This window comes from Sorex araneus, chromosome 1 (assembly GCF_027595985.1).
Source record: "Sorex araneus isolate mSorAra2 chromosome 1, mSorAra2.pri, whole genome shotgun sequence".
Classification (NCBI taxonomy): domain Eukaryota; kingdom Metazoa; phylum Chordata; class Mammalia; order Eulipotyphla; family Soricidae; genus Sorex; species Sorex araneus.
In genome coordinates this window covers 429,306,561-429,332,038 of record NC_073302.1, presented here as the reverse complement: position 1 = coordinate 429,332,038, position 25,478 = coordinate 429,306,561, and the positions used below count along the sequence as shown (strand labels likewise).

General features: G+C 40.6%; 1 long non-coding RNA gene across 1 annotated transcript in view; it reads left to right on the top strand.

Moving 5' to 3' along the window:
• Positions 1-25,478, top strand: part of LOC129406591 (uncharacterized) — a 71,857-nt gene that overhangs the window by 2,047 nt on the left and 44,332 nt on the right. The window contains exon 2 of the long non-coding RNA XR_008631092.1: positions 18,603-18,700. This is a non-coding gene — a long non-coding RNA (uncharacterized LOC129406591). The remainder of the gene's footprint in view (positions 1-18,602; positions 18,701-25,478) is intronic.

Below are 25,478 nucleotides of genomic sequence, written 5' to 3'. Positions count from 1 at the left end.
TGAGACCTTCCCCAGGTAACTGCTGACGAGTGTCAGTTCGCCCGGCTCGTGAAAAGAGCTGGGAGAGCCCGTGTGGAGTGTTGGGTCGCGGGACGCGGGTTCCCGCGTGCCGGATTTTGCAGCTCCGCGGGTGTCGATAGAGTTCATGTGACGTGATTCCCACCCCTACCCCTTCATCTTTACATTTGGGGTAAAGTGGAGCTCGGGGGGTTAAGGAAGCAAGGGTTAGTGCGAAGCTCAGACCCCGGGCCCGCAGGTAGTAGATCCCATATGTTTCGCTGGCCGCGGTCTTCCTTGGGAATAGCCCTTTGCCAGAACCTCCGATCGGTGTGGACTCTCATGGTGTTGGCAGGCCAGGCTCGCTTACGTGTACTGACGGTTGGTTTGTGTTTACTTCCACAAGGTTTTGCTTGTGGAGAGGAGAAACCAGTTGTCAGATGAGTTGGTAAGACCTCGGGGCTGCTGAGTTGGTGGAGAAGTTCGTTGTACTGATGAGGAAGGGGGAGGCCCAGGAGAGCTGGCAGCAGGTTCCCTGACTGTTTCCATTCGTCTTGGGAGACTTGTCAAGCGCGAGCCCGGGTTCAGATGCTGGTATTTCTCCGGGGCTGTAGACGTCCTGCAGATTGTTGGAGAGTTGGAGTGGGAAGGGGAGCACGGTGGAGCCCAGAGTGCAAGGCAATGCACGGAGTACAGAACATTCTGGAGGAGGAAAATAAAGCGATGTACCTGGTTGGAGGACAGAGGTTTTGCTTCTCCCTTTGATGGGATTTCATTTTGTTTCCTCTTAGATCAACTTGGTGTGCGACTAGGTAGATGATAAACAATCCTATTGTTTTAAAATTTGTGTTTATTCGTATATTAGATATAAAAAAGGCCTGAAAACAAAGGATTCCCATTATGAAGTTTCTGTGACTTATATGTACTAGATGGTAACATGTCACGTTTTTTTTCTTTTTGGGGTCACACCCAGCAGTGCTCAGGGGTTACTCCTGGCTCTGCACTCAGAAATTACTCCTGGCGATGCTTGGGGGACCATATGGGATGCCAGGAATTGAACTCAGGTTGGCTGCATACAAGGCAAACGCCCTACCCGCTATGCAAGGCAAATGTCCTACCGCTTGGGCCCACATTTTTTTTTTTAATTTCTTCCAACCCTGTCAAATTATGTTAATTGTACACAGGCATAGTGTTATCACTGCTTATTTGGTTTTAGGCAGTGGTTTTACATAACTTGCCCTTTGGGTTTGGAAAGTTTAAAGGAGGCTTAAGCAAGCCTATCCAAAAGGCTAGGCTGACGTGGGACTGGCATATTAATGACTTCCTAGCCTCCTCCTGGCATATTGATGACCACCCCCCCCCCCACTCCATCTTCCTCCAGCCGAGGTTATTGTCTTGGTGCCTCTATCAGGAATTTTCTCCACGGGAAACATTCCAAAATATTTCCGTGTCGCCTCTGTGCATCTTTGTCTCACTGCATTTATCACCACATAACATTGTTTGCACACATTGGACTCCTCTGTTAAATCCTGGAGGTGGGATTGGTGATTACTTAGCTGCATGAAACCGAAACACCCAGGTCTGTCCCTTTGCTGTGGTTCCTGCCTGTCTTTGCCCCTTCCGCTCCTGGGCTCCAAGGCATAGAAAATGGTGGGATTCAATTTGGTAAAGGAACCGGAAGAAGCAGCCAGATACAGCCAGTATTTCCCTTGTTTCCCAATTTCATTCTTAATTGGCCAGTTGGGACAGTAGGAATTTCCGTAGGAAGATAGGTTCTGGGAAGTAGGCCTGGCCTCATCACTATCCCCTTACCTGGGAAGGAAGAAATGACTATAATTCCAGGTATGTGAGGGACTTTAGTGACATTTCACTAGAATGTTCAAATACAGCATTAGAGCTCTCATTGTAGGGTAGCACTGTCCCATGGACCTTTCGGAGATGATAGAAATCATTTATGATGATACCTACGTGCTGTTAGTTACTTTGAGCGTGTTGTGAGCAGGCTCACAAATGGGGTGGGGGAGGCTATTATGACATAGGAACTGTTTGATTTAAATGTCATTAGCAAGTAGCTATTGACTACTGTATTGGACACATTGGACAGTTTTTGTTTCTGTTTTTGAACCAGACCTGGCCGTGTTCAGGGCCTAATTCTGATTCTGCACGCAGGGTTTGAACCTGGTTGGGCTCAGGGGACCACACAGGGTACTGGGTAATCGAACCTAGGTGTGCAAGGTAAGCGTCTTGTCCACTGTACTATCTCTTCAGCTGCCCGTATGTTTAAGGCTGCTATTTGGCAGGTGGACTTCTCGGCCTTTAAAAGAAAATTCTCCCTGCCCTTTTTTGTTTTTTAAGGGTGACCATACCTAGCAGTACTTGGGAGACCGTGTGATAGTAAGTGACAAACTCTGGGCCTCTGTCATAGAACTCATGTGCCCAGCTCTTTCAAGCTATCTCCTTAACCCTTAAAAGAAAATTAATTTTTTTTTTAATTGTGAGGGTTGGACGTTCAAATGGTGTGCAGGAGGTTTAAGGGCTCCTCCTGGCAATTCTCTGCGAATGGGTCTGGTGATTCAGGTTTAAAATCTGCAGTGCCAGGGATTATCCAGGCATCCAAGGGTGCTTGGGAGACCTCCAAGGCTATACTCAGCGATGTTGGGGGATGAGGATCATGTGGTACCAGGGATCGAGCCAGGACTGGCCTCATGCAAGTCCTCATACAAGGTTTTAATCCTTGTACTGTTTATTTGACCCAAAAAATCTTGATTCATTTACAGCCTTACTTCTGTCCTGTTCATTTACAGCCTTACTGCTGTCCTGTCCTCACAGAGTTTAAGCAGTTTATGGGGTGGTTATTTTTTCTGTGTAAGGCCTTCATCTTATAGCATTTATCTCTTCTGTGAGATTTTCATGTGCTTGCTTTCTCCTTTTCAGGCACAGAGGCGAGTGATGAGTAATTTATGAGTATTAATAATTATATACACATCAAATGGTTATGAGCTCTTGTGTATGAATTAAGTAGAATTCCTTTAAGCTTAATATGTCTCTCAAATGGATTATGAGGATCAAGGGTTGTATTTGTCTTGCTGGCCAGTTCATCAGTACCTGGTACAGTGCCTGACAGTAATGGAAGCTTTGAACTATTTGTATAGTGAATAAATGAATGTCCAATAAATTGAATCTTCTAACCTAAGTGTGGAGGGTTGGAACAGGAGGTGAGGCCTGGTACTAGGAACTCGACAGAATTGACAGCTCTTCCGGGGACATGCTGTCCAGAGGCATTCATGCTAAGTGATTTTAATTTCTGTGGCGAGAAATGAAGTGGGAGTTGGTACCTTTACTTGATGACAGATAGTAAAAATAAGAGTATTAAGGAGATTTGGTGCTTAGCTCATATGGAGAGAGTGGAAAGTATAAATCAAATTGAAGCAGTGGTTTCTATTACCTTGTAACTATTCTTCAGGAGAAATGAAATCCTGTGCTGAACTGTGTTGCAAACGAGGTTTGTGAAATGAAGGGTGCAGTGCTGGCTTAATAAGACTCATGACTGACATGTATGAGACCCCAGGTTTGACCCCCTAGCAGTGTACACATGAGCACCCACCTATCCACACCCACACACACACAAACACAGTAATTATATAGTCGGTCCAGGAAAGACTGAAATTTTTTTTTTTTTTTTTTGCTTTTTGGGTCACACCCAGCGATGCTCAGGGGTTACTCCTGGCTTTGCACTCAGGAATTACTCCTGGCGGTGCTGGGGGACCATATGGGATGCCGGGGATCGAACCCGGGTCGGCCGCGTGCAAGGCAAACGCCCTACCCGCTGTGCTATCGCTCCGGCCCCAGACTGAAATTTTTTAGTGTGCTATGGCATTGAGAAAACAGCTTCCATATGAATAATAGGAAAGGAAGTATTTATTCTTTTTACCTCTAAATCTCAGTCTGTGGTAAACTTAACACCCAAGTTATAAACTTCTCAAAGAGGATATTAAAAATGTAAATAGAAACAGATGTTTTGTTGTGCAGTTAACCATGGCTAGACTTTGATATATGTGGGTAAAAAGGTATGAAATCCATCAAACATCTGTTGAGGAGGGTCGTAGGTCAAAAGTCTTAGATTTGTGTTACTGGCGATCCGTTCTCTCTGGATGGATTCGTGGGAGGACCTGGTGTGTGGCCTGCCCTCTGGGAAGATGATGCAAGCCTGCTTTCAGCTCTGCCCCCTTCGTGGGGCACCTGCAGATGGGTTCAGACCTTTTCTGGCTCTTAGGACAGAAAGACTTCCTATCCTCATGCCACTCTGTGTCCACAAATGAAAACGTTATATCAGAATAAGCAAAGCAACTGAAAATAGAAGTAAATGATATGAGAAAAAACAAAGTCATGGGCTATATCCTGAGATTGTGTGCGACGTTTTCTTTTTTAAAACATCAATTTATGGCCTCTTAGTTTTTTTTTATAATTGCTTTCCAAATGCTTTTAGTGTGTGACCCTTGTTGGTGGAACACACAGGAGGGCCTCATAATGATCTCTTCACTGCATGTCCCATACATCCTGTGATTCTCAAACCCAAACCCCAGCTTAACCTTAACTAGTCAAAACTCTCCACAGATTGGGTATTACTACCAGAAAGTACTCCCCAGTTAAAACACATTAAAATAACTTCACAATCTGCTACTCTTTAAACCTGTTGTCTAACCCAATGCCTTTTCATGTATAGCTACAAAACACATCAGCCCATTCCATAATTGTGGACTCAATACTCAAGTGGGTTTCCTCTTGGTGCTGTGTCTCAAACCCAGGACCTAATACTTGGAAGTAAGCGTTCTACTTCCGAGGTGCTTTTGGCCCCCACCCCATGTTGAAATGGCCTTGCAGAGACAGTTTTTAACTAGTTCAAACTCTGGCTTTGCACACGTGGTTGGCTGGGTGAGCTGTCACCTGATGTCCTCTGGGCTGGGTAGAAAAGCTGTTGAGGTACCAGGAACCTTCTAAAAGGTGCCCTGGCCCAGTAAGCTGCTGTACCCAGAGGGTAAGTCTGGTGGGGGCAGGAGCTGGTGGAGATGCCAAGGCATTGTAACAGGTGGCAGTTGGGCCCCATGCCAGACGAAATTAGACTCCCCAATGGCCAGGAGTCAGGTAGACGAAGGCTTGAAGTGAATTGAAATGAGATGTGGAAGTGTGCTAGTGTGAAAGAATGGTGGTGACTTGGTGGGGAGTCGTCTTGTTCTCCAAGAGTAAGCAGATAAAATAAAGAAATGGATGAGGAGTAGAGAAAAGGGGGTAAAGAAGCCAGCTTTTTGGTTTCCAAATGTTCTAAAACGTGTGTATATGTCAGGAGTTACATAACAGCACAGGCCTCTTTGTTAGGAAATAAATGAGTTTTCGTTTTCATTTCCGGCGTACACTGCAAAATACCACCAGATGTTGTTGTTATTTGACTTCTCTCAAATGCCTTTTTAGAATTATGCCCAGAACTCACGGAGTGCTTACTTTTTAAGATTGCTTTATGACTGTTAGTTTAAATCACCTGGGAAGGACACATGATTTTTTTTCTTCTACCTGTGTTTTATAGACTAGGGAGTACAGCTTTTATGTAGGGCCTGCAGGCTGGCCGAAGCATGAATGTTCAGAGTTGATGGAATATCCCTTTGATTGACTGTAGGCATATCAATATATTTGACCTCACGGACACAGCCATAGATTTTGATCTGCTCTTGTTGCTTTGCAAAGAATGTGACTTGCTCTTTAGATCCCAGCCATCTCTTCGACTTAAACATCTGATATAATCTTCCTAACTTAATCTATGCAGCTGTGTTTGAATTCCCTAGAAGGTGACAGCTGGAGGCTAGGATTGGTGGACTCTGTGACTAGAGTCTGGGGTTGCTTATGAGTCCATTTTCTTTCGGTCTTCCTAGTAAACTTGTCCTGCCTTCTTCCTTGGAGGGAGAAAGCATCCTGTGCTTTAGAGAGTCAAGATCTCGAGTCTGTATGCTGGTATTCGATTGCACCTCCAACTAGCAAGATGTGATTTCTGCCCTCCTGAAATCCCCCCAGTTTCTCAGGGACAGGCTTCTTGGCTTCTCATGCTGTTTGGTCAGTCCCTTCCCTCCACCTTTAATGGATGTGCTTTATGATTCTGCCATCTCATTTTCCTCTCTTCAGCTTTGTATTAGAAATTCTCTTCTTCGGTGCCATCTCTAGTCTGGTGTAAAGAGTTATTGAGGTAGAACAGCATTAATAATTATGCTTTTTAGTTGAGTGTCCATCTCTGTGGAGTCCCCAACACCTGGATGATTTCCTTTTCCTCACTGGATTTCCACTAACCCATGGAATCTTGCAGAAGGGTGTGTGTGTGTGTGTGTGTGTGTGTGTGTGTGTGTGTGTGTGTGTGTGTGTGTGTGTGTGTGTGTGTGTGTGCTCGCGAGCGCACGCACGTGTCACAGTCTGCTTGTCTGAAAAATGAGTTGTCACCGGGGTAAGATTTTCTGGCCCTAAGATAATGGAGTTTATCAAGTTTATTCACACCATGTCCAATTGTAAGCCCTCATGGGAGTTTTTGGAAGTTGAATTAGGATTGGTCTTATTGTTGGAGTGATGTTTCCATGTTCCCGAGTCTCCTTAGGGCCTCTGCAATGTGGCTGGTCCTTTGTACTACTTGTTCTTTGTCAGAAGATCCACAACTGAACCTGAACCCACCATTTTGGAAAGGTGGTTGAGTCAGCTGTGGCCAGTGGTGCTGCTGCTTACATTCATGAGGCAGATGGCGGGCTTTGGAGGTGGGTGTTCATCTTCTCTTTGATGGTGCCGAGATCACAAGAGGAATTTCTGGGAGCCTGTTTCACATGCAGTACTTCTTTCTCAACATACAAAGTGCTACCCTTCTTGTGAATCTGTATGGAGTCCGTGTCCTTGAAAATTTGTTTCCTAGTTCCAAGGGGATTTCTGTGACTACCGCATTTTCCTGTGATGTTCACAATTCTGCCAAGTTGCTTAGCTGTTCATTATCAAGGCCATCACCATTGTTTTGCTTTCAGTGTTTAATGTATCATGTGTTCATTGCACATACTGTCCATTTTCTAAAAAACTTCGTTAAAACTCTGCTTGTATTTTTGTTTCTAGAGAGGTCAGTTATTGCCATGCTAGGAATAGTCCTTAGTGACACACATTTCTTTAGTCACTTCTACTTTTTAAGCTCTTCAAAATTAAATAAACCTACTTTTAAAATTTCCCCTTATACCTCTTCAATTTTAGAAATTATATCCTGACAGGGCTGGAGCAGTAGCACAGCGGGTAGGGTGTTTGTCTTGCACGCGACCGACCTGGGTTCGATTCCTCTGCCCCTCTCGGAGAGCCTGGCAAGTTACTGAGAGTATCTCACCCCCATGGCAGAGCCTGGCAAACTACCCATGGCGTATTTGATATGCCAAAAACAATAACAAGTCTTACATGGAGATGTTACTGGTGCCCGCTCAAGCAATTCGATGAGCAATGAGTTGACAGTGATACAGTGATACAGTGATCTCCTGAAAAATCCAGATATTCAGTAACAAATGACAAGTATATTTATGTAAAATGTCATCACAGTTTTTCTTTGGATTTTGACTGAAATTTGTGGTCTGTTGTATACTTTTTAGTAAGTACACAAAAAATTAGTTTGTATTTGTAGGTTTCACCTATTTTAATGGAAAACGATGATTAAAATTTTCATTTCTTCCACTTGAAGGCAGCTAGAAATTAAGATTACTTCTGGTACTTAATTCTGAATAAGTACGGAATTTGTTCTTTGCCATATATCTTTGTCATTTCTAACTAAAAATTTGAATTAAGATATTTGTGTTTAATGAATTAAAAATTATTTAGTCATTTCATATATTCTGCACAATCTTTTCAGTGTTTTCAGTAATATTTTGAGATTCTAAATACTAGGACTAACAAACTAACCAAACAGGTTTGCTGTAATAACAATTTTAATGTGATTTCTCCATGTAAGAAGTCATTTACCTTATTATGGCTGAGAAGCATTTTTATTATGTTGAAGTGCAGGAAGTAATGGTGGCATGGTGCCCTGGACTCTGCACATGCCAGATGGTCCTAGTCCCTTCACCTGGGACAGAGGGAGGTGCCTCATTATTTGAGGTGTGACTGCAGTGGCATCCTGAGAGTCTGACTGGAAATGCCCTTAGGAGTTTTGTTGTTTTTGGAGAGTACCTATGGTTTTGAAAACACTGAATTACAAAGTGTGTGACTGCACCTACTACTTGCTAAAACATCTTTTTGGGTCTCTGTACTATTGGAGGGAAGAGCTCCAAACTCTCAGAAGATTGTGCATCAGGAACATGTCGCATCAGCTGTTTCAGGTAAATAGTCCAGTGTGTTTGGGATTGGAGCTCCTTTTGGGCTGTTTTCATTCATTGGCATCCTCCTAATGCTTGCAGAATGTTCTCAGAGCAGGAACAAGTAAACATGTCCTCTCTGGACAAACTTTCTGTCCAAAAGAAAATAAGAGAAAACAAGCGAACAAAATGTTGAAAGGTGTGGGGAGTTTTGTGGGAATTTGGCATACCTCAGCCCTGAGGCATTGATCAGCAGTTTTAGACCATTCTTGTTTGGTCTCATTCTCTTTTGCATTTTTTGCTCTTCATCTCTTTATCACCTGTCATCTTGGAAAAAAAAGACCCTGCTGTTCTGCTCTTCTTTCCTCTTTTCTTGTCTCATCCCTCAGCTCCTTCACTCCTATTGTGGATAGCTTAGTAACATCATAATCACTGTGCATATTTTAAAAAAACCTGACTGACGACAAATCAGAGCCGAAAATGAGTATGAATCTCTGCTCTTGAAGTTTTCTATAGTCTGTAAAATTCCATGCTGGTGTAAATTATTTCTAAAGACTTTAATATTTATATGCTACATACTAGTGGAAAATACATGTGAAATACATGACCTCCTAAACTATTTGGGATATTTAAATTGGCATTTAAATAAATTTGATACCGAAGTTTGAATTGTGTGTTAAAGATTATTTTCCAAAAATTTAAGTACTCATAATGTGATGGGAATTTGGGGATTCTTTACACTTAAAAACTTTTTTGGTAAAACTTTTTGGTTAAGATGTTTTGGTTAAAATAGCCTTTTCAAATTGTTTAAACTCTAACAAAGTGTTTTTCTCTTTTATAAAAAGTGTGACTAATGTATGTGTGACTTCTACAACTGTTTGTCCTATCTCTATTAAAAAGCAGAATACATTCTAGCTATAAGGTATATCAGGACTAATTAATTTTGATCTTCTGTGATAGGAGAGACAATTTATATAATTTTACACTTACTGTTGGTGGCATTGTTGAGCATAGTTAACTCTTCACTTCCCAGTAACCACTCAGCTTTTGGGAATAGATAATTAATTTATGAAATTGAGAGGTAAAAAGGGCAGAGACGTTCTTAGCAACAATTACTAGTCATTAGAAACAATTGTTTTACCTATTCGATCTTTTCTGGAGGATTCTTGGGTAAAAAAATGAAGTATTGTCCATCTGTACACTTTCAGTTTATTTCCAGTAGACATGGAGACTTCATTCCCATGTCTTAGTAGATACCGTTTGTGATTTTTTCCTTGTGAGTGACTCAGCTTTTCCAGAATGTCATGTTGTTGGACACCTGTGTGGTTGCCATACAAGATGATGGCAGCTTCTGTATTGAGGTACTTCTAGCCTCCCTTTGATTAATTAAAGCAAACCCTCATTCTGAGGCAGGTCTTCCTGTTTTATGCTGGTGGAAGGGCTCATACTCGGCCTGTTCCTTAAATAGATAGTTGCCAGCAGATTTTTCAAGTCATTCACAGTTGGTAACAGGTTAGAGAGGGAATGTCAAATATAGAAAATTTACCCACCCACTCTTAACTTACAGAATTGCTTTGGAATTGTGGCAATGACTCTTCCCTTTTCAGTAGGATAATATGGGTTTGTGTCTGAGAAGAGATAGATTGTTGTGACATTCTGGAAGGACGAGTCGGAAGGGTTGGAGAAAGGCTAAAGTGATGGGAACTGCCTTTCTGAGAGGAGTGGAACAAGTGACCTTTCAAGCCCTTTCTCCATTGCCTGGCTGTTGATGCCTGCCCTGGCCACCCTGAGTTGTTGCAAGTAACCCATTTTTTGCAGCTCTCTGCCATGTGCATGACATTGAGCAAGTGTTATGGGAGAGGAAAAAAATGACTGGAACTTGACTGTCTAGGTAGGTTTCTAATACTTCAGCCATGAAATGATGAGGTCTGCACTAAATGTCTGACTTCCCCCAAGAATATTTTGGATTCTAAAAACATTTTATTTATTTATTTATTTTATTTTATTTTATTTTATTTTATTTTTTTGCTTTTTGGGTCATACCCAGCGATGCTTAGGGGTTACTCCTGGCTTTGCACTCAGGAATTACTCCTGGCGGTGCTTGGGGGACCATATGGGATGCCGGGGATTGAACCCGGGTCGGCCACGTGCAAGGCAAACGCCCTACCCGCTGTGCTATCACTCCGGCCCCTAAAAACATTTTAGATGCTAAAAACTTAACTGCTCACGGGCCGGAGCAAGAGTGGGGCATTTGCCTTGCATGCAATTGGCCAGGGTTTGATTTCTGTAATCTGAAACACCACCAGGAGTGACTTCTGAGCATAGAACCAGGAGTAAACCGTCAGCACCCCCGGGAGTGGCCCAAAAACTAAAAAACAAAACAAAAAACTTTCCCACTCAATCCATTTTGCCCTAAAAATTTTGGGGTGACCTCAGCCTGGTCTATAGGTATATGAAAGTGATAAATTATGCATTTGCTGATACTAAATCATACAATGATTGTAAAAAATTTTTTTGTGAGCTTTACATTCGAGACCCCACAGTTTAAGAAGCTAGGGTATAGGCATGAAGGGAGGACTAAGCAGGTGGGGTTGTCCCGTTGATCAAAGAGAGGTTTGATGAAGGCCCCAAATTAGAAACATCTTAATAAGTGGTATTTCATTTGAGGGGAAGTGTTCAAGGGATACCGTAGTGATGCCTTGATCATAGGCTTGGCAGTTGGTAAACAACACGTGTTTGATAAGGGGAGATGGAGACCCTTTGGATGTATTTGAGTCTTCTTTCCCAAGTTTTAATTTGAATATATATATTTATATATATTGTTTTTCAAAATAGGTGCCAAGAACTCCTGCCTCCACTATGCTGAGCTTAGCAGAGCTCAGCATAGTGGAGTGGGTGGGGAGGCTATGCTCTTAAGTTTAAGCTGGTGGTGCTGGGGGTCATCAGATCAGGGCCATGCACATACTTGGTAAGTGTCCTGCCACTCTGCCAATTGAGCTAAGCCTGCCTCTACTTTCTTTGGGGAGAAAATTTCAAAGTTTTAGAAAAATAATGCTGTGAGCACAAAAATACTCTTGATCAGATGGATGCCTGGGGTATTGTAACAATCCAGGGGGCAGTAGTCACCTCAGATGCAATTGGGGAAGACTTCTATTGTTGAAGTGAGTAGATTTCTGGGAATGGGTGCTGAATGATGTCTTTATTTCTGGAAAAGAGGCTTTAGGCCAGATAAACTGTTCTAGATGAATTAACTTTCTATGTAAATAAATTTTATTTAGAAACTGTGAGAAAGGAAAGGGAGATTACTCACTAGTAAAGCAGTTATATACTCACAACTGGGATGTTGGTCCCCAGAATGAATTAGTTCATCATCAACATTGAGTTATTTTTCCCACATGCTCTGATCTGTGTGTTTGTATTTTGAACAAAACATGGTAAGAATATTTGTAGTATTTGCTTACCTACTTGTGTAAATTGGCAGATATTATGACATTTTAACGTGAAGTGTCTCAAGAAGACTTCCTTCTGTAAAACCACAATACAACAGTGACACCCAAGTAACTTAGCTGTGACATAATAACAAATATTTAAAATTGGGAGTCATATGTGCATCCGGTTTACTTCATGAAAGTCGGAAGGCTGGTCTGGTTCAGGCATAGTAAATGAGTTGGTGGGACAAGAGACTGGAGACACAGAAACATTTAAGAAGTTACATAAAAGGAGGAATCCCATTTTATTCTGATGTGCTGTATTCTTAAAGATACATTCTACAGAAGATGTCAGTGAATTTATTATGAACATTTGTACATGTAGGTAAGTCCAGTGCCTCAGGAAGGACAGAGAATGCTAACATTCCATGAGGTATCTTTACTTTCAAGAGAAGGATTTTGGTAGCTGGAAAACATGAAGATGATTCCCTGACATGTCCCTTGTTCCCTTTGAATTTTGAACTATTTGAATATGTTACTTATTCATATAAAAGGGTAAATAGGCCAAAACAGACTTAGGTTGATCCTATTATTAGATTTGTGATATGCAGGAGAACACTCTCAAATATTCTAAAGGAATTTAGAGAATGAAACCTGAAGCAAAGAAGATAGAGAAACGTTATTATTTTCTCTTTTGAATGGATATTTACTCCTTGAGTTCATTAATGGAAAGGATTGTTCATAATGATTTCTCCCCTTAGGAACTACTAGTATTGAAAGAAGGTCTTTGGTGGGCATCATATATTCTGAAAATCTGAGAATTTCACAGAGAATAGCACAGAGGAAGAAGTAGGCATTTGTGTCTCTTAGAGAAAAGGACTGTTACTGCTTTTGAGAATGAGAGACAGGATTTTGCAGTTTTGGTAGAAAAGTACAGAGGATGGCATGGGAATCAGAGTATAAAGTCATGCTGCTTTTGATGGTAAAGAATTTTAAATGATGGTGCCAAAAAGGACTGCCAAGAAGACATGAACATTGAGGAATAGAGTCTGGCTGTTAAATATTTTTTAAAGACAGATTTTTGGACTTCATTGGAGATTATAGGAAGTTTGAAAGAAAATCTTGCTGAGTAGATACTCTAGAAATCTGTCATTAATAAATAATTTCCATCTAATAGCAGTTTTATTATTGCTTTGGATAATTTTTGCCTCGTTATATGGTGAACTTGCTTGACATAAATCTTTTAAAATTACTGTTTATCAGTGTTTTGATATATGTTGCATGAAAAGTTAAAATTAATTTTAGAGTTAACTCAGCCACAGTTTATTTCCGGCTTTGTACGATTAACACAAAGTTATTGATTGTTACTTAGTGCCTTTTCTCTTGAAGGCCAATATTTATTAATCAGTGAGTGCTGAATTGCTCCCAGTGTCCATTAGGCATCCTGTGGCTAATGGAGACAAATGGTCTGCCCTTGATAGATGCCTCTGAAAGTTAACATTTCAACAGTAGGAGTGAAATTGCTGTCTGGGAGGGAGGCCACCCATCCCTCAGGCAGGCTTCAATAGAAGAGGAGCTTGTCTGTCTTGGATCAGGTATCCAGACAGTGACCCTGCAGGTGAAGAAATGTTATTTTTACCAGGTCTTCCAGAATTGGTGGGAGTTGGAAGACTGAACCGAGCTGACCCAGCTGAACAGGCGATTGGATGTCCCAGTGACTTTCGCTTGCCGTGCGACATGCACCTTATTGAAAGGATGGGATTTGGATCATAAGTGTTGACCTGGGAAATAAGATGGGGGAAGAATAGCTTATTTTCTGTTGCTATTTCCCTGCATGATAATTTAATAGTGGACTTTTTACTCCAGGGGTTCTTTTGCCCGACAAAATGGGCCTAAAATATAGTCCTGGGGCTGGAGAGATAGTACAGCGCTTGCATTGCATGTGGCCAATCTCTGGCACTGCATATGGGACCCCCAAGACCTGCCAGGAGTGGTCCCTGAGAGTAGAGGAGTAATGCCTGAATTGGGTGTGGCCCCCAAACCAAAAATAGAAGATTGGTGAAAACCCCAAGAGTATTGCAAAAAGTAATTGTTTTTATGTAGATTCCTCTGTTAATAACATTTGCCCTCAGGATCGTGTATTTTCTTGCCCTCTTTATTATATATGTGTATATATTTTTTATGAATCATTTGAAGATTTTATATATATTATGCACTTTACCCCTACATTTTTACCTCTAATCCCCTAAGAATTAGGAATAAGTTTATTACTGCTCATGAATTTTCACCTAATCTATACATAACATGGTTTTGCTAGTTTGCCTAATAAAATTCTATAAAGCATTTCTGCCTGTGGTATGAAAAACACTTTAGGATACTGTATTACATTTAGTTATTATCCTATCTGTTCAATATTCTTGAACCTTTCGTACTGCCACGGTTTTTGAATTTTATAAAATTGACTTCATTGGGAAAATATAGAAACATGTCCTTTTATATTAAAAGAAAGTTAATTTCTGTTTGATGTTTGTTTGCATCATTAGATTCAGGTTATACATTCTTTGCCAGTACTTTCTCTTCCCCTCATTTATTAAATTAATTCTTTTTCAAAATCAGGAAATAACCCTGATACAATGATAGTTATCCTAGTACAGATCTTAGTCAGTTTCCGTCAATTATCCCCCAAATGTCTTTATTGTAAGAAAACCCTGAATCATACCTAACATCTGGTCTCCTTCGGTCCGGAATGGTTTCTTGTCTCTGGTGTTTTGTGGCACTGACATTTTTGAAGAGTCCTAGCCAATTATTACATAGACTGTCCTTCATTTTGTTTGAAGTTTTCTCAAGATTAGATTTAGGTTTTGCATTTCTGGCAGGAATGCTACCCAAGGGACATTGTGTTCTTAGTGCATCCCAGTCAGAGGCACCTGACGTCTGTTTGACCCACTGTTACTGAGATTAACTTTGATCAGTTGCTTAGAGCCTGGTCAGCCAGGTTAGCCCAGTGTAAAGTTACTCTTTCTCTCATTTCAGAGAGTAACTATCTTGTGGATATACCCCAAACTTTTTGTTCTAGGTTTGAGAACTCGTGGGTGATTTTTGCCCAAGTCGTCATTTCTGTTTGTTTGTTTTTGTTTGGGCAGTGGGGGTGAGGGGCCACACCTGGCATTGCTCAGGGTTTACTCCTGACTGTACTCCTGATTCCTAAGTCATTATTATTACTGATGTCTCTCCAGTGGCAATGATGGAGATTTTTAATATGCTCGCTAATACTTTAAATATACTCAAAGAGGTAACGGTCCTTTTTGTTAGTTGATTTTTATAGGAACAATATTATTTCATCTTTAATCAACCTATATCAGTGTAGACTCAGTCTTTCTTCGGTCTTAGTATCACTATTTTGATGCTCAAGTTGCCACCAAGTTCCTTTAGCCTTTATTATCGTTATTTTGATCCATCCCTGAGCACAGAACCTGGAGTAAGTCCTGAGGACTGTCGGATGTGGCCCCAAACCCAACCACAAAACTAATAAGTTCTTATATAAAACTGGGCTGGAGCAGTAGCACAGTGGGTAGGGTGTTTGTTTGCCTTGCACGCGGCCGACCTGGGTTCAATTCCTCCGTCCCTCTAGGAGAGCCTGGCAAGCTACCGAGAGTATCTTGCCCGCATGGCAGAGCCTGGCAAGCTACCCGTGGCGTATTTGATATGCCAAAAGCAGTAACAAGAAGTCTCAAAATGGAGACATTACTGGTGCCCGCTCAAGCAAATCGATGAGCAACAGGATGACAGTGACAGTGATTTTGATCCATTGAATTGTCAAGAGCCCCTTCAGGCTGACTTCTCTGTCCTTTTGGCACACCACCCACTTTGTCCCTGGCACAGAATGAGCCGCCTTGTCAACTTTTTTACCTTGGTCCTGGAAGCAGCCAGTTCTGCACGAACGAGAGGGCTCCATCTCCAGAGCTGGGCTAAGACCTTCCTTGTTTAAGTCGTCTTCTTTTTCTTTTTTTCCCACTTTTTTTTTCCTGACACCCAACCAGTGGTGCTCAGGGCTTACTCCTGGTTCTGCAGTCAGGAATTGCTCCTGGTGGCGCACAGGGTGCTGTATAGGATGCTGGGTACTGAACTGAGGTAGACCAAATGCAAAGCAAGCACCCTACCTGCTGGACTGATTACTCTAGTCCCCCGTCTGTTTAATTCTTGCCAACTTGATAGTTGTGAAATAATACCACAGTGAAGTTTTAAATTGTATTTTATTTATGAATGAAATTGGTTGTTTTCATATGTCTAGTATATATATATATATAAATGTGTACCTGTGTGTATTCACATATTTTGTCCTTTTCTGTGTCTGGTTACTTTCCTCAATTTATAAGATTTTTTTTTATTGATACTAGTCCTTTATTACATAATGCAACTATCTTACCTAATTTCATATGTTGTGAATTACTATATTTTTGTGTGTGCCATGCAGTTAAATTGTTTAGAGCTGGAGAGTTGGAATAGGGTTTAAAGCATTTGCTGTGCACACACAAGGCTTACTCCAGTTTAGTGCCCGCACCACAAATGGTCCCATGAGCATCACCAGCCCTTGAGCACTACTCCAGAAATACTGATTTCATCTGGGAATAACCTCCACCCCCAACACACACACATACACAACAACAACACACACTATTTAATTGATTGCTCAGTCTCAGTTTGTTCTTTCATTCTTACTGATTTTTTTGTTTTGGTTTTTGGGTCACACCCAGCAATGCTTAGGGTTACTCTTGGCTCCCGAACTAGGGAACTACCCCTAGCATTGCACAGGGGACCATGTGGGTTGCTGGGGATTAAACCCGGGTCAGCCATGTGCAAGGCAGACACTCTACAAACTTTACTATTACTCTGGCCCCTCATTCTTTTTGATTTTGAGCCAGGAGTAGGATTATACAAGAGACCTTTCCTATTAATTTATGTTAGTCTGTTGAACCCTAATTTAATTTTACTCTAGATTGCCTTGGATGTTCCCTTTTTATAAACAGTGCTGTGGAGAATAGCCTTATGCCTAAGTTTTTGTTTATTTATATTATTATGTCCGTAAAACTGATTCTTGGACATGGAATTGCTTATTTAAAGGCATATTTAAAGTGTATTTTAAAAGTGTACTTTACCAGATTATTTTTGTAGGCTATTTGACACATTTAAAAAGTCATGCAAACTTTATGCACATATTTGTAAGGCAATTAGAACGTAAATTTTTGGTTTTTGGACTTACCTGGCAGTACTCAGGGTCTCCATCTGACTCTGTGATCAGGGATCATTACTGATGGGGCTCAATGAACCATATATGGTGCTGGGAATTGAACTTGAGTTGACTGCATGCAGAATAAACTCCTACGTGATGGACTGTTTCTCCTGCTCCCTGCATTGCAAAAGTTTTTAAAATAACTACATGAAAATGAATCTAAACAAAAATTGTATCTATGTGGCCATTAACATGGGAATATTAATGTTCAAAATCAGATCAATGTCTAGTTAAATATAAAAACTAAAAATAAGTCATTTCTTTAGTTAGCTATATTTTGAATTGGTTGTAAAGTTTTGAGTCTAGTCTAGAGCATCAAGGGACATTTCATATGAGAACAACGTAGACTAAAGTAGAGGCAGAACTGGAACATGTCATGTGAGGTCAGTCAAATATCTAGCGTCAGACTGGAGTGCTGTGTTTGTATTCAGAGATAAAGTAAGGGCAGTTAGTGGAAGACCTTGAGTGCCCAAATAATTTGGATTTAGTCCATTTGGCAGTACAGAACCCTCCGAATTAGTAGTCTATTGTCATTTAGCTAATTACCCCCACATCTAGCAACTTAGAACACCAATTAAATATCTCTCAATTTTTATAAGTCAGAGAGAATTTGGGAGCAGGGTGTGGTCTTGCCATACCCTGTTCCTCAGAATCAAGTATTGCACATGCCAGGGATGAAGCCTTAGGTCACACTTTTTAAGGATTCTGGGAACATATTTGAAAGTCCACACACACTCTGTATTTAGAGGAGGGGTGATACTATTATGAAAAGGAGAAATCACCTTGTCTAGAGGAAGATATGGTTGCAGTGTCAAAGATAAAGTAAGAGAAAAACAGGAGGCAGATTCCATGAAGTAGTTAAGTTGTATAGTGATGGGTAAAGTTGGCTGAGAGAGAAGATATAGGACAGAAGTGATGAGAAGGTAACAGCAGAATGATTAGAAGAGAGGAAAACAGGCATGAAAAAATGGAAAATGATTAGGTTTTTAATAACTGGAGAGACAAATTGAGAGAAGATATGAGTCTTCTTTTTTTTAGCTCTTCTGGTTTTAGATATTTAAAGTGGTTAATTCCTAAGTACTTAAAACTCTAGGACCAAGGTTCTTATTAAAATGTCTAGCTAAGAGAGATATTTCTCATTCAAAAAATAGTGTACAAGTTCTTGAGAATGCAGAGGACCAAGCACTGAGGATCAATGTCTTTGCAGTGAGCCATGGCTTGGATGTGATTGGGCAGAGGCTCTAGATCTGTAGTGTTAAGTGAGAAGAATAACCAGCTGTCAATGAATACAAAAAAGGTGAGGGGCAATGATCAAGAGCTTCAGGTTTGCAGAATCGGAAGAGAATGATGTTTGAAAAATGCACTTGCCTGTAAGATGATTAGAGGTGACAGCAGTTTAAAGTGGAGTAGAGCAGTTTGGGAAATTGGATTATAACACTTAATTTGATGATTAACTTTTTAAAAAGTGCTTGAGGTGGGAGGATGAGTGGCTGGCATGCCTTCATCTCTTGGATTTTGAGATCTGACAGCCTTCTTTCCTCCTTTTAGCACCTCCAAACCTCCCTGGAATGGAACCTTGACTCAGTTCTTCAGTTGAAGGATGAAGCCGAGTTTTTACCACCTGTATTTCAGACAATCTTTGAACTGTAAGTGAAGTAAACTAACTTTAGTATTCCCTTTCTCTCTCTCTTTGTATGTGTGTCTCCTTCCTGCTTTTAACTCTCATTCTTTTCCCCTACTGCCTTCAGTTCATTTTCATTTCCCCTGCTTAGTGTGACTTAGGATTTTGGGTCCAGATAGGTATCACCTCTTTTCTACTCCTCTCCTCCCAGCTTCAACTATGAGTCTGTCAGTCACATGTTTTATTAATCAAACTTTCAGGGATACAGTTAATACATGGTAAATATTAAAAGAGTAACTGAGATGCATTAAAAGATAATTTTGTATTCTCTTATGCATTTGTATAACCAGCTTTCAATTTAATGAAATACTTATCAATAAAATGGAGCAAAGATATGAAAGTACTTATCAATCATTTTATATGTATTATATAGTACATTGTAGGATTTATGGAAGAAATTATTTGATACTTAACGGATCCAATGAAATGAAACACTGACAAAGTTAGACATTTAATGAGTTTTCCTATCTCTGTAGTAAAATGATTATTAATGTTTTTCCTTCTAATGTTCTTTTTTTTTAAAGAAAAATTTTGGGTACACTAAAGGCTTAAACTAATACAATAGGAGTCATAACTTGGTTCTAAATTAGGCAGATACTTTATGCCATGAAAAATAAACAGTCCTTATTGAGTTCTATTTAGCAAAAAAAGTAATGATTGTTCTCAGTAACATCATCTTTAGATAAATAGAGCAACATGAAATGATGCAGCCTAGTTCTGCAGTCTGCATGGAAGATGAGCTGGAAAAGAGAAGGGGTCAGGGCATGGTGAGGAGGAAGGGCAGGGGTGAAGGAAACCTGAGCAACTACCCCCTTGAGGGCAGCTAGTCAGGCAGTAGGGAGGAGAAACCTAAAGGAAGTCAGACCCCCAAAGTGTCCCAACACTGTGCATCCACTTGCTGGTAGCTTTCTCAGTGTGGGTCAGTGGAGTGAGTGGGAGACAAAAAGGGAGTGAAGTATGTTTCAGATTGTAGGTTGTGTTGTTTACATGATCGAGGAACTGGAAATATTTATAGGAATTAGGTTCTAACCCTTTTCAGCTTGTATTTGGGCAAATGACAACATGGTTAATTGATAGGTTTCATCTTCCTGTTCCTCTTGTCCCATCCTATCCCTTTTTTCTTCCCTTGTGCTTGCTCAGCATCAGTTTGGGGACAGGCAGTCCTGGAAGCTTCCTTGATGGCCTCTCCCATTCTCAGTGTTTCACTTTGTTCCCCCCCTTCCATGCTCCAGAATCTCTGGGTCACTGGACTCCTCCAGTGTGTTGTCTGAGGTCTCTGTCTTTGTTTTCCCTCCTAGATTGTGAGCTCCCTCATGAGAGGGGATGTAGTCGTCCCGTCCACACATGCCCACATACACTCCTGGTTAGTTGAATGCTTGAGTGAATGCTTTCTCGCACGCTTTCTCGGTAGTAGGTTCTCACCAGGGTCTACCAGCATGACAGTGAAGTCATTGAGCTTTGAGGTTTTCAACTGGAGAGAGATTGTGTATGTTTTTAAGGACTCTATGGTGGCGTGAAAATGAACAAGGCCAAGTTCCTGATGTTGAGATGCTCCACAGAATAGGTTTCACTGATGGGTGGAGAGCAAGAAACAGAGGTCGTAAGAGGCTCATGTCCATTCTCTTGATGTGACATTAATCCAACCTGGAGAGGTCTGGGAGGACTGACATTTGAATTGGGTCTTACAGAGTATGTAATTAAAAATAAAACGTGCACAGCAAACTGAAGAGATCCAAGGGTCATATTTGGAGAAGTTGAGAAAAAAAAACTGAGGTTGATGGGAGTTGGGGAGTGGGAACATGGAGGAAAATGAGGTTGGAAGGTGCTTGTTTATTAAGTCGAATAACTGGTCTTTGTTGACTCTCGGGAGAATTTGAAGGTTTTAAATTCAGCAGAAGGGCATGTACACTTTTTTAGAAAAGCACCTGGTCGTGGATGCAAAATAGACATGAAGGGAAAAAACAAAATGGGCTGGATTCTTACCTAGTCAATCCATGTGAGTGAGCTGGAGGGCCTGAATAAAGGCACTGATGATGGAGATGTAGGTGAGAATATAATTTTGATGGGCAAGGATTTTGATAGTCTTTCTGACACTAGCTACATGGAGTAGCTGAAAGAGAGAAGAAAGGTAAAAGAGGGTACAGATGTTTCAAACCTCTGGCCATGGGATAAGAGAGTAGAATGGGAACATTGGGCAATTGAGAATGGAGCATAAAAATGGAGACAGCTAGCTGATAATTGGAAATGTGACTTCAAAGTGTAGAATATGATAAGGTCACATCATGTGTACATGGGGCCGATAGGAAAAGCAGAACCAGTTCTTTTGGTGCAAATTGAGGCCAAGGACTCTTGGGACACTCCTAATATTTACAGAGCATAGTCATGAAAGGAAACTGTCTCAGAACAAATCTAAAAAGGGAAGTAGGTAATATCAGATGCCACCAAGAGGTCAAGTTGGGGCAAGAAGTAAAAGGAGGCCATTGAAGTGGACCAAGTCAGTGAGTCTTGCTGACAAAAGCTTAATAATGGGATTAGAAACTCCATGCCAGCAGTTAAAATGACATGGATAGTAATGAGTGAAGATGGTGAGGAGAAGCTACCTTTGTTTCCCAAACAATTTTAAATAGGAAATAAGCTCTAGTGTCTCTGTAGAGCAGACTGGGGAGAAGATTTTTATTTTAGTATAGGGTCATGTAAGCTCATTGTTGTGGTCTGAATTCTGTTCAAGATAACTATTTTACAGTGAAGGAACTTGACCTTCAAGGAGGCAGCACACTTTTGGCACCTGGTTCATTCACAGCTGATGCTTCTTCTTGGTAGCATTCCACCCCTCTTTCTTGCTTGTATGCTGGCGAGATCTTCTTCCCTTCTGCCATGTAAGTTTATAGCCTAAAGACAGCCATCTATGACCTGAAAGCCTGTCCTCTTAGGTGCCTGGCGGTTCTTTGATCTCAAACCTCCAACTTCTGAAACTGTAGAGGAAAAAATGCTGGTTATTTCAGTTTATCCAGCTAATCATCATAAGCCATACTTAAATTTTTAGAAGTTAAGACAAGAGATGAAAGAAATAGCAAGCTCCCAAAGAAGATGGAAAGAGGTTGGATCCAGAAATATAAGGGTAAAAATGTGTACATAGCTTCTTCGGAGGCTGAGAAATGGGGTTGCCAATGCTTGTGAAGAGAGAGAGGTTTGAAGAGCTGAAGAAACTTTAGCGGACTTACCTTGGAGGATTGTCTGGCAAATCGGTTGTAGGCAGTGACAGAAAGGATTTGCTTAGAGGGCTTGAGGGAAATGGTAGCTGCTTGCGGTAAGCATTGTAGGACTTGAGGAGAGCCCGTGAGGGGCAAGTAGTGGCATATCACCCAGCAGCATGGGTATGGCAAGTTATTCTACCAGATGCTAAGAATTTCTGATTTTTTTTCTCCCATTGAGCTCTCTAGCCTGGGAGCTGGAACAAGTAAACTCAACGTGATTACTTTACTAATTAAAATCTTTTGTCTTATTCAAAAGACTTTATTCTTTAAAATAGCAAAACCTGTTGAGTTTCTAAAACAATTTTGGCATGGTAAAATCAAAGAAAAATTTACATTTCATTTCATTTCCCCCATTTTAACCATTTTCGAAGCGTATTGTTCAGTTGGCTTACATATTCATGTTGTTATACAACCTGTCATCCTCCATCCAGCTCTCAAATCATTACAGCTTTCCCACTTGAAATTGTGTACTTACCTCTAAGTGCTAGCTCACCGGGGCCCTCCCCGTCTCCTTTCCTCTTTTCCCAGCCCCATAACCATATGTTTTTCTTTGCTGTTTATAGGATTTCCTCTTGCTCTGGGGGCTTCATATTAGTGGAGCCATACACTTGTCCTTCTGAGTGTGACTTATTTAACTCAGCATAATGTGTGCATGGTTGATCCACTTTGTATCACATGTCAGAATTTCCTTCGGTACTCATAGTTAAGATTTAAACAGTGTTTTCCCAAGAACATAACTGTTCCATGACCAGTACAAGAGCTGTCATATTAGTTTTATGTCAGGAAATGGAAGGTCAGGGTTGGGTAGAAGAGAGGAGTTCACATTTGCCTTATGGCAGGTGCTACATGGTTGGCTAGTGCCTCGTTGATTCATTCCGCCTCCACAACTCTGTGGACGTATTCTTCTTCTCATTCTACTCTGAAGTAAAAGGATTTCGGAGCTTAGGGTAGCTTGTGCATAGTCATACAGCTAGTATGTAACTGAGCCAGGATTCAAATCCTGGTCACCCTGTCACCAGGCTCTTAACAGGATCATTTTTGTGTGTGGCCCTTAAGTTCAAGATATCATTTTGTCTTTCTTGTTCTAAAGGGACCCGATACCTATGTTTTAAACATAATGAAAAAGAAGTAATTTCAAAGATTTTCCTAGAACTCAGAAAAGGTACTAGACACTGCATGCCATCAGTCTTTTCATTTGTATTTGAGCTTTTAAAGAACAAATTCAAACAGTTGCCAAAGTGGAAAGTTAGAATTCATTGTTACGTATATAGTTATTTAAATATTTAGTTATTTAGTGTTGTCTGGTATATTTGTCTAGCTTAATATTTATCTAAGGTAGATAACAGAAGAACTAAATAGCATTTCAGCGTAGAGCTCTGAAGGAAAATGTTTTATTTTGACTGAATTTTTTTTAGTCCCCATTGCAGATAAATATAATGGAAAATATGTAACTGCTTTTAAGGATATTACAAAAAATACTCAAGTAATCTGTGTACAGTATTTGAAACCAAAAGCCACAATTTGAGATTTGCTGTGCTAAGATTTCTTTTTAGCCATTATAAACATTTCTCTGAATTTTTGACTCCTTAGCCTATGCCAGAGTTTTTTTAAATGAAAAATATTTTTAAAAATTTAAACATTTTTCTAAAATGATCTAAGCAATGATTAGGATTTTGTCTGTTTGGGGGTTGTACCCAGCAGTGCTTAGGACTTACTCTTGGCTCTATGAATAGGGATCATTCTTGGTGGGCTCTGGAGACCATTTGAGATGCAAGAGATTTAACCCGGATCCGTTACATGCAAGGGGAGCACTCTATCTGTTGTGCTATGGCTCTGGTCCTTGCAGTGGTTATGATTGGTGGTTTGAGTAGCTGATCCTGGTAGAGCTTTAAGAAAGAAACCATTTCTAGAGTGGTTATTTCTAGAACTCAAGACCTACAGGTAAGAAAATCAGTGACTTTGGTGCTGTTTGAAGGCTATGCTTATCCTACATCTAGTGTTTGGCTTTAAAAGCATGAGAACATCAGTGAGTTTTTTGATTTCATCTGTCTTCTGTGACCAATTGCTAAAGATATCCAAAGATTAAAGTTTGCGTTGACTTTTATCAAGCCCATTTTGGAAATAGTGGACTATGGAAAGCCAGGTTCACTTTTATAGTGCATGCTTGGAAAAAAATAAGTGGTTCTTCATTCCATTAGAGTGGTTCATGTTACCTAAAGTGACCCAAAGTAATGAAGAAAACAAAGAACAAGTGAGATGAACTGTAAATACCCTAAAATCTTCCACCAGAAGGCAAATAATGTTAGGTTACGAAGGGATAGTTTTTCTTTCTAGAATATATATATATATGTATATATATACACACATATACGTACATATATATATTTTCCTGTAAGGTGGACAAAATTGGACATTTCATTTAAATGTTTTAATATCTTGGTGATCATTAAATGCACAGTCTCATTTGCTTTATTTCAAGGCCCTTCTCTTGTTGTGAAGCATAAATTTAACAGCAACTGGTTAATGACTGCAGTGAAAGTTTTCTCATTGTAAAAGTCATACAAAGACCAGACATTTTCTTACCTAAGTCAGGAACTTAAACTAATCAACTATTTGTGCCTCCTTGTTTATTCAAACATAAAGGAAAGAACAAAGCTCGAGATAGAGCAAAGATATTTTTAAAGTATGCAATTTATGTGACTCTTGCTGAGTCAGGTGAGTGGGTGACACTTGGCAGAGTTGTAGAAAATGATTTCTAGCAAGGAATAAGAGAACTCATGCTAAACAGAACAGGAGTGGCCTAAGAAGATGTCTCTGGAAGAGAACACCAAAAGGGTTAGGAAATGGAGTCCCAAAAGATTAGGAGGAAGAATTGGACACAAAAGGACTAGATTTTGGGCCCCCAAGGGAAATGACTGATGTCTTTATGAAGGGGATGTGGGGAGGAGGCATGGAGGCTTGAGAGTAGAGCTCTGTACGAGCCAGGGAATGGAAGTTGAATGATCTTAACTGAAAGATCTGGCTCCAGGGAATTGCTGAGAAGGAAGGTAGAAAATGCAATCATGAATAGCTTAGGAGGTTCCTTTCAGGGTTCTACCATGAAAGTGAATACTGTGAACTTCTGGTGCACACAGTTTAGTCCAGACGGGTAGCAGTTATATTCCCAAGGTGCTTGGTAGTAGGCGTTTCGGTATGTTTGAACAGTCTGCTGTGCACTGAAGAGCTGTCAAATAGAGGATTCTTGTTAGACAAGAGAGCAGACTAATATACCATGTTTTCATAGGGTGAAACTCACAAGCACTTGGTGCAGCTAGAGGAACATAACCCAAGTGTGAAATCTCTGTGGGGGCTTGCACTAAAGTATCCTATTTGATGTAGAATTTGATACTTACATGTTAGTTCTCTAATTTTCATAACTGAGAACATAGCTTGTTTTGGCCAGGGGCAGAGACCTGGAATTCATTTGGGAAAAAGCCCAGTAGAGTCACA